Source organism: Tursiops truncatus, chromosome 15 (genome assembly GCF_011762595.2).
Source record: "Tursiops truncatus isolate mTurTru1 chromosome 15, mTurTru1.mat.Y, whole genome shotgun sequence".
Taxonomy (NCBI): Eukaryota; Metazoa; Chordata; class Mammalia; order Artiodactyla; family Delphinidae; genus Tursiops; species Tursiops truncatus.
The window spans coordinates 66,356,522-66,366,120 of NC_047048.1; the positions used below are offsets into that span (position 1 = coordinate 66,356,522).

Sequence of the window (9,599 nt, forward strand, 5' to 3'; positions counted from 1 at the left end):
CAGAAGAGAAGGCAATGTGGCCAGGAAGCAGACACTAGAAGGACATGGCCATAAACCAAGAAGCGCCTGGAGCTGCCAGCAGTTGGAAGAGGCAAGGATTCTCCCCCCAAATCTTTAGAAAGTGCGTGAGCTTGCAACACATGTTGATTTTTGACTTTTGGCATCTAGAACTATCAGAGAAAAATTTCCTATTGTTTTAAGGCCCCAAATATGTGATACTTTGTTAAAACAGCCACAGGAAATAAATATAGGCTGTATAGCCAACCTTCCTCCTATTTGATTTCTGTGCTTGGTGGTTAATTGCCTGATGTGCTCTTGGTTCTGTCTTCCCTGGTTTGAACAGAGGCAATGAAAGCTTTGGCTGTCCCTGTGCCTTTGGCTAAAAGGCACGAGAGAATGGAGAGCTCATTGTCAGCCCCTCCAGCTGGCAGCCCACTGCATGTCTTCTGGACTGAGTTTGGTGTCACATACTGAGTGGTGAGTGTGGCTTGAGCGTGTGAGAAGGAAGGACTGTGTGCGCTGGGACAAGCAAGAGGAGAGCGTCGTGATGGTTAGAACTGGGTCGTGCAACCAGAGTATGTTGGTGCAAGAGCTTGCTCCAGTGCTCACCAGCTCTGTGACGGCGGGTATGTCACTTAAGCTTTCTGAGCTTCTCCATCTGTGAGAGATAGGTTAAAGGGCTTGTCTCAGTTTACGGAGACAGTAAGTGTGGCAGTCCGACTTGGGTCTGCCTGACTTATTATTCATTTGTAGGAAGATATTTATTGAGCAAGTATTATTAGCAAGTCATTGTGCCAGATATGGGGGGGGGCGGTAAACTACGTCAAGTTGTGGCATATAACAGAGTCACTTAAAATGCTTTATTATTATGTTTATAATGTTATGGGAAAATGTATAGTTAATGAGTAAAAAAAATACAGGTCATGAAGTTGTTTTTACAGTATAATCTCATGTATATTTGGGAGGATGGAAAGGGAAGATCTTAGGTCATTTCTTTTTTTAAAATTAATTTTTATTGGAGGATAGCTGCTTTACAGTTTTGTGCTAGTTTCTGCTTACAGCAAAGTGAATCAGCTATCTGTATACATATATATCCCCACTTTTTTTGGATTTCCTTCCCATTTAGGTCAGCACAGAGCACTGAGTAGAGTTCTCTATGTTATACAGTAGGTTATCATTAGTTGTCTATAAGCACTTAGGTCATTTCTGAGTGGTTGTGGGAGTTATGGGTAATTAAAAAAATTTTTCTTTATTTTCACACATTTTCTAAATTCTCTAGCAAACCAAAGTAAAAATAATAAATGAAACATCATGAAGTATTCATATATTTTTTGGGTACTTGCTCTCATGTCATGACAATTTACGTGGCACTAAAGGATACAGCAGGGAATCAAGAGGCATGTTTTGGACTCACCTGGAAGGAGCTGCCGCCTTCTTGAAACACCAAAGTAAGTACATGCTGCTATAGAAAATAAGGTAGTGTGAACGGATGATAAAGAAGACAATTCATTAAATTTGAATGATAGCAACCTGCCTTAAATGAGCACTTATGACATTCCAGATACTGTTGTAAGGACTTTACATATGTCATCACCTTGTATGGTGGGGACTAATGTTACCTCACTTTACAGATGTGATCATTGAGGCTGAGAGAATTGAGTATCTTAGCAAAGGTCACACAACTAACTAAGTGGTGGAGTGGGATTACAACCAATGTTTGTTTGATATCAAAGCTTGTGTTCTTCATGACACTGCAATGCCTATGAGCAACTTTCTAGAGATGACAAAAGTTGAAGTTGGCTTTAACAGATGGTAGAATTTATAGAGACACATAGGAACTACTTCAGGGGATGAAACAAGGGTTCCATGAGTAGGTTTCTTCTGGACATTTATTGTCTTCTACTCTGAACAATGTGCAAAGAGAGATGTGTGGCGTCATCCCTACCCACTGGGTACATTCATTCAGTGAATGTTTACTGAGTTCATGACACACACTGTGTGGGAGGAGAATCATGCTCCTTGCTCTCACGGAACTTACAGACTAGTGGGCAATATTGACACTAAATATTAAACAGAAAATCTATGAAGGAAAGGAACGTTCTAGTTGCGGTAAGTGAAGTGACTATAAGAATGTCAATAGTGTACACATGTATCAAATGATGAACAGCAGAAAGAGGCTGGGAACTGGCTCTGGGGCCCATGTTAAAGGCTGACTTTCAACTTGACTGAGCACATTTGAGTTCCATTCACAGGCAACCCTCAGAACAGACCAAAATATTGTTGCTAGGAACTGGAGCTTAAAACTTATTCTACCAGGCTGTTTGCTTAGCTTCATCTGAGTCTCTACTTCCTAGTCTTTAAAATGCGGATAATTGTATCTATGTTCTGGGTTTTTTGTATGAATGAAAGGGAATACAGCACATGAAGAGTTTAGCATAATAATCATAATGTGATTTATAACAATAAATATATATTTAGTCTTCCATCATGTTCCTGGCACAGGGCTCCTAAATCCTTGGAATTTCCTCTGATAGAGCTATAAAGGTGTCTTTAGGTAACCTAAGGCTGGGGGCTGGTTGCCAGGGGAACCAACCAAGTGATGAGAGGGTTGAAAATTTCAGTACCTACCTCCAACCCCCTCCTGGGAGGGTAGAGCATCTGGAGGTTGAATCAATCACCAATGGCCAGTGATTTAATTATTTATGACTATGTAAAGAAGCCTTCATAAAACCCCCAAAGGGCAGAGTTTGGAGAGCTTCCAGGTTGGTGAACACGTGGAGATGTGTGAATGGTGCACCTGGAGAGGGCATGGAACCTCTGTGTCCCTTTCCAAATAACTTGCCCTATTCATTTCTTCCATCTGGCTGTTCCTGAGTTATATCCTTTTATAACAAACTGATAATCTAGTAAGTAAAAAGTTTCTTTGAGTTCTGTGAGTTGCTCTAGGAAATTAATTGAACCCAAGTATGGGGGTGGCCCTTAGGAACCTCCAATTTATAGCCAGTTGCCCAGAAGTATAGGCAAAAAACTGGGCTTTTGACTGGCGTCTGAAGGGGATGACCAGTCTTGTAGGACTGAACACTTAACCTGTGGAATTTGATGCTGTCCCTGGATAGATAGTGTCAGAATTAAGTTGACTTGTAGGACACCTGGTTGGTATCCCAAGAAATGCCTGTCGGTGTGCGGACCACCTCCTCATTGGAATTGGTACCAGAACCTATTTAGCCTGGCATATAGAAAATGCTCAACAATGTTGGCTATTATTATTGCTGTAGAAAGATGAGCTTGAGGCATGGGAGGCATTGCAACTTAGAAATCTATCTTTGCTTTCCTTTTTGCTGATATGACTATGAACTCCTTCCTATTGGTCTTTGGTCCCTCCTGGAATGATAAGTGGTGGATCCATTCCCTCATGCCCAATGCTACAAGGAGTTGGTATCTATTGAGAAGAATTTACGCCAGTCATTATGTTTTATTATTTTTATTATGATGATGATGTTATTGGTTGTGTTTGTAAACATGCATATATTCTCTGCCCTTCTCATCTTCCAAAATTGGTTTTGCAAACAAAAGCACACAGATAACCACCAATTCATAAAAACTGCTGTAACCAGTGTCATTCCTTGTCCTGACCTGACCTGGGTAGGTAGACCATGGGGACTACAGACTTTGTGGTAGTGTTTGGCTTTCAGGGGGCACCAGGATCCTGATTCAGCTTGGATTACCATAAAGCCTGACACAGCAGGCATTCAACAAACATTGTCTGTATGATTTGATCATAACTGCATAAAACAAATAAACCAAAATAGCTTGCATAGAAAAAAGATTGGAAGGAAATGCAACAAAGTTATTCTCTGTAGTTCATTGTGACGAAGAATTGCTTTACAACAACCCTTATAATTTTTGTTTTTTTCAAAACTTTCTAATAAAATGAGCCTGTATTGTGTTTATTTATAATATGGGACAATCTCTTTATGCATAAAACAACCATCATTAATTAAAAGAAAGTATAATTGTCTTCCACTGCCCAGAGGCAAATGCAAAAGCTCCCTGGAAGAGGTAGGCTGGGTAGAGAGAAGTACTGATGATTTTTTGCTCTCAGAGATTGACTTTTTGGTTTCACTTTTTGAGAATGTTACGCCAACTTCTCTGACTTACTTCCTGATGTCCTGTTCACCTCTCACCAGCAGAGGGACTTCAGGGACAAATGACAGGATGCTAACGCAGGTTAGTAAAATCCTCAGTGTGAAAATGATTTGAACTACAAATCCCAGGTGGGTATTTGGGATTGTGGGATTTCTTCCCATGCCCTCTTTTCTGCTCTCCCTAAAGAAGGTGGGTTGCTCACTGGCATTAATCTCTTGCTCTTGTGCATTCTTTTGGGTTCTCTACTAGGAAGCAGGAAGCATCTTTAACAGAGGGGGCAGCAGGAGCAATGTTGGCTTGGGACGTTGCCAGGGGTCGGAGCAAAGCAGCTGAGCTGACTTGGCCTCTGATACCACATCTCCTATCAGCCCATTTACGTATCCTACAGACTGACTCCAGGACTCTCATAAAACCCAGGGGCAGACTCACTCAGTGCCTCCAAATCTCAGCCTGATTCTCTCCTCCCCCATCCCCACCACGTAATTTCTCATGGTGGAAAAGCAGGTTGTGTTTATTTAGATAAAGATATACTACTATAATAGAATTACTAATTACATCCAACAACTTTTTCCTTAAACAAAACATTCCATGTTTGGGCTGGAAAGCATTAGTGAGAGGAGGAGGAGGAGGAGGGGGTAGGAGGGGGACGAGGGGGAGGAGGGAGAGGAGGGGAGAGGAGTAGGAGGGGGAGGAGGGGGAGGGAGAGGAGGGGGAGGAGGATATGGGGAGGAGGAGGATGGGGAGGAGGAGGATAGGGAGGAGGAGGGGGAGGAGGGGGAGGGGAGGAGGGGGAGGAGAGGAGGGGGAGGAGGAGGAGTGGGAGGAGGAGGAGGGGGAGGAGGGGGAAGAGGGGGAGGAGGGAGAAGAGGGGGAGGAGGGGGAGGAGGAGGAGGAGGAGGAGGAGGAGGAGGGCAAGGCGAGGGAAGTCGTGTTTTTCTTTCCCCCTGATTGATGATGGCGTGATAATCTTGGCCAGTTCACAAGTTGCTATTTCCCATGGATAACTGGATCCTGCTTTTCCAGCTCTAATTTGAAGCAAATTTTGCTCTAACCAGTCTCCTCCTCCGCATTAGTGTTTATTAAAAGTCAGTCACAGCATATACAGAGGCCTCTAACACCCCGGCCCCTGCCTCCAGGGCCAACTCCAGGTTACTGTGAGAGAGAAGGCAGCTCCTACCTCTGCTTTGTTTTTCCAAAGCCTTCATGAAATAGGAGGATGGGAAGGGAATCTGTGGTTCCCTAATGAAGTCTGAAGACAATACTGATTTGGGAGCTGTTGGGAATGCAGATGGCACATAAGGACACAGTGATACCAAGAGTCTTATAGTCTGAAATTCTTTGGGGGAATGTGAGGATAAGAGACAGATTACATGGGAAGCAGGAAGCATCACAAACCATCGTTGGCTTTCCCCCTTATCTCCTGCCTAAGTCTTCCCTTATCTCTTTTCACTGGGACGGTGATCCATGCCATGGTTCCCTACTCATTTAGCTAACTGTCTTAGGTTAGGTTTCCCCAGCAGCAAACCCTGAGATAAGAATGTTGAGTGCAAGTAGTTGATTTGGGAAAGGGGTCCCAGGAAGCACTGTGGAAGTTAGCAGGGAGGTAAAAAGGGAAAAGTAGAAATTCAATACCTAATTTGACAAGTACTGAAGTCTTATTTTATTTTATTTTTTTGAAGAAATTGTATTTATTTATTTAGTTAAGTTTTTGGCCATGCCATGTGGCTTGCAGGGTCTTAGTTCCCTGACCAGGGATTGAATCCATGCCGTCGGCAGTGAGAGCACTTAGTCCTAACCACTGGACAGCCAGGGAATTCCCTGAAGTCTTATTTTAATTTGCATTTCTTTGCTACTGAGACTGGCTATTTTTCTGCCTCATCTGTTAACCATTGCATGTATCAATAGTTTATTCCTTTTTATTGCTGACCAATATTCTATAGCACCAATGTATTACATGTTTATGCATTGTTAAAGGGCATTTAGACTGATTCCAGCTTTTGACTATTACGAATAAAGCTGCTATGGACATTCATGTACAGTTTTGTGTGTGTGTGTGAATACATGTTTTCAGAGAAGAGGAAGTGAGAAGTGGCACAAGAGAGGACGTGTCAATAAATTGCTTGACCGTAGATCAAACTATACCTGAAGCCATCTCTACCCCCTTCAACTTCTTGGTTACTGAGGGGGTTTACATCACTTGTTTTACATTATTAAATACAGTGACCTTTGAACAACTTGAGTTTGAGCTGCGTGGGTCCATTTACATGTAGATTCTTTTTCAATAAATACGTACTGCGGTACTACACAATCTGCAGTTGATTGAATCTGCAGATGTGGAACCGCAGATATGGAGGGTCGACTATAAATTCATATGCGGATTTTTGACTGTGCAGAGGGTCGGCTTAGTGAAATAAGCCAGGCACAAAAGGACAAGTACTGTGTGATTCCACTTATATGAGGTACGTCAAGTAGTTAAATTCATAGAGACAGAAAGTAGAATGGTGGTTGCCAGGAGATGGAGGGAGGAAGAAACGGGGAGTTATATTTTAATGGGCACAGAGTGTCAGTTTGGGAAGACAAAAAAGTTCTGTGGATTAATACTGATGAGGTGGCACAACAATATGCATGTACTTAATGTCACCAAACTATGTGCTTAAAGTGGCTAAAATTTAAATTTTATGTTATTTTACTACCTGGGGAGTGAACCAGTAAACAAATGGATTAACAAAAAGCAAGCTGACACATCCTGAAAGATCCAGTCTTTATAAGATAAATCCAGATACATCTAAAATCAAATAGCTGTCATCATGACATCTTTCAAAATCCATCAGAAGAATGAACAGGTTCAGGCCGCTCTAAAATATGTTTGGAAAAATATTCCAGCCTTCAGGGAAGTCTAAAGCTTCTTTCACTAGAAGCTGAAGGACTGAAAGTGAGAGTGAGTCAACTTATTATACAGAAGAGAAGAATATCAGAAAATTCTAAGGAGAGTCAGGCCAAGTTTCTGGGTGCACCTGGAATATGAGAGTGTGAGAGATTGTGCAGCAGCCCCTAGAGGAGACGGCATGAATGGTGGGACCTTAGGATTCATCAAAACACAGAGACCACCTAGAATCTGAGTCAAAAACTGAGTTTTGAAATCAGTGATTGATGTGGCTGAGTTAAATATTAAAAACTCTTGAAAAATAAGGAAATGAAATGTACGCTAAACTCACTGACAATGATTAAATAAATGATGCACTTAAAATTATATGCAAAGTCTCTAAACTGATAACGCTTTATGTGGTCAGAAAAAACAACAACAGCAACAAAAAACGCAGTTAGAAAGGCAGAGATAACAGCTTCTGTGGGAACTTCAAGTTCTCTTAGAACTGCATCAAGGGGAAAAAACAAGAATTCTCACCAAATATTTGATTTAGGGAGAATTTACCCTGTAGAGTAGAAAAGAATCCTTCTAACGCAGGTGACAAGCTCAGCAATGCACGTGATGAGCTGGACACCTATAAAATACAAGTCAAAATTCTTTCAGAAAAATTTGAAAGAATCTCTGGCTATTATAGAAGCCAGCTTATTTCCCATGAGAGAAAACTCATGATAATGAAAGCTCTGTTCACTGAAAGACACCTTCATAACTTAAGAGAAGAGTATGCATCCCAGAGACAAAAAATATATATATATTGAGGGATATTTAAATATTTGGGGGCTTCCCTGGTGGCGCAGTGGTTGAGGGTCCGCCTGCCGATGCAGGGGACGCGGGTTCGTGCCCCGGTCCGGGAAGATCCCACATGCCGCGGAGCGGCTGGGCCCGTGAGCCATGGCCGCTGAGCCTGCGCGTCCGGAGCCTGTGCTCCGCAACGGGAGAGGCCACAGCAGTGAGAGGCCCACGTACCGCAGGAAAAAAAAGAAAAAAAAAAAAAGATTTCTAAAATTATTCTTATATCCTTGACGTTGCAAATGGGGCATTTGGCAGAGGTCCACTAGAGCTGCCAGGGAACCCTCTGGATGACCAGATCCCAGAGGAAGGAGAAGCATCAGACTATGATGAAGTGGGGATTCAACCTCCTGCCTGATGTGGGATAAATGCTACCTTCTCAGATCAGGACCCCAGGAAAAAGAGCCCTCTATCGGGTCGGCTCTATCCTGAGAGAGAAGCTTCTCTTTGAGAGAACAAGGGAGGTGTCCTGGTGCTTTCAATTCATCCCTCCCACTAGAACAGAGTGTTGGTGGCCCAGGCTCTGGTCTTCCACCTTGTCCCCTTGTCAGACATTAAATGTTCCAAAGGGGCGCCAGGGAGCAGCTCCTGAGAATAGAACTCTTTGTCCTACCCCACACTTCTAGATCAGAAAGAAACTGCCTAGCGGTCATTCCCACTGAGGGACTCCCCTGGTCCACACATCCTCCACTGGCCACAGAAAGGCCTCCGCATCAAACGCTGTCCACACAGCCTGAAAGCAGAAGTGAATCATCTCTGAGTTAATCCCACTCTCCAATGAGCTGAACTGAAGATCCAGAACCACAGTAAGATGCTTTTCTTTTTCAATAAAATAATTTTGGTTTTTGACTTTTAGTCTTATTGCTATTAAGTAATTAATTTAATACAAACCCCCCTTATCCACAGGAGATGCATTCAAGATCCCCAGTGAGTGCCTGAAACTTTAGAAGTACGGAACCCTACATATACCATGTTTTTTTTTTCTATACATACATACCTATGATGAAGTTGAATTTATAAATTAGGCACAGTAAGAGATTAACAACAATAACTACTAATAAAATAGAAAAATATTAACAACATACTGTAATAAAAGTTATGTGACTGTGGTCTTTCTCTCTCTCCCTCTCTCAAAATACCTTACTGTACACACTTAATGCCTTTTCCTTCTTATCTAAGCACTTATCACGTATTGTGGCTGTAACTTTTGCAGTTTGAGGTGCCATAGCAAAATAGCACAAAATTTCCTTCTCCCGCTTCACAATTTCATGGATAGAAGATTCATTCTTACCATAGATCTTAGCAACCTCAGCATACAATTTTTTTGCTCTTTCCTTGTTAAGAGAACTTTCAACCTTTTCAATTAAAGGAAGCACTTTACGGCTTCTTTTCGGCATATCCGAATTGCCAGCATCACCCCTCTTAGGCTTTGGGACCATTATTAAGTAAAATAAGAGTTACCTGATGACAAGCACTGTGATACCATGACAGTCAATCTGACAGTCTAATTGGATACTAAGGGACTATTGGGTGGGATACTCTGGACAAAGGGATGAAGCACGTCCATGTCATGGGTGGGACAGAGTGAGACGGTGTGAGATTTCATGACTCTCCCTAGAACAGCACGCAACTTAAAACTTATGAATTGTTTATTTCTGGAATTTTCCATTTAATATTTTTGGACTTTGGCAAGCAAAATTGCAGTTAAGGAGGGACTACTGTATCCAGTGGCTCAAATGGA

General features: G+C 42.2%; 1 long non-coding RNA gene across 3 annotated transcripts; it reads left to right on the top strand.

The window, feature by feature from the left end:
• The first annotated feature begins 350 nt into the window (after positions 1-350).
• On the top strand, positions 351-8,902 carry LOC141276539 (uncharacterized). 3 transcript variants are annotated; one of them, XR_012326321.1, is made up of 5 exons: positions 351-626; positions 1,280-1,448; positions 4,188-4,227; positions 8,485-8,664; positions 8,765-8,902. It is a non-coding gene; the product is annotated as an uncharacterized lncRNA (long non-coding RNA). The 3 variants fall into 3 exon arrangements; XR_012326322.1 differs by lacking the exons at positions 8,485-8,664; positions 8,765-8,902 and adding an exon at positions 4,396-4,764 and having other exon boundaries at positions 357-626; XR_012326320.1 differs by lacking the exons at positions 8,485-8,664; positions 8,765-8,902 and adding an exon at positions 4,396-4,764 and having other exon boundaries at positions 366-626; positions 1,377-1,448.
• Positions 8,903-9,599: the final 697 nt, after the last annotated feature.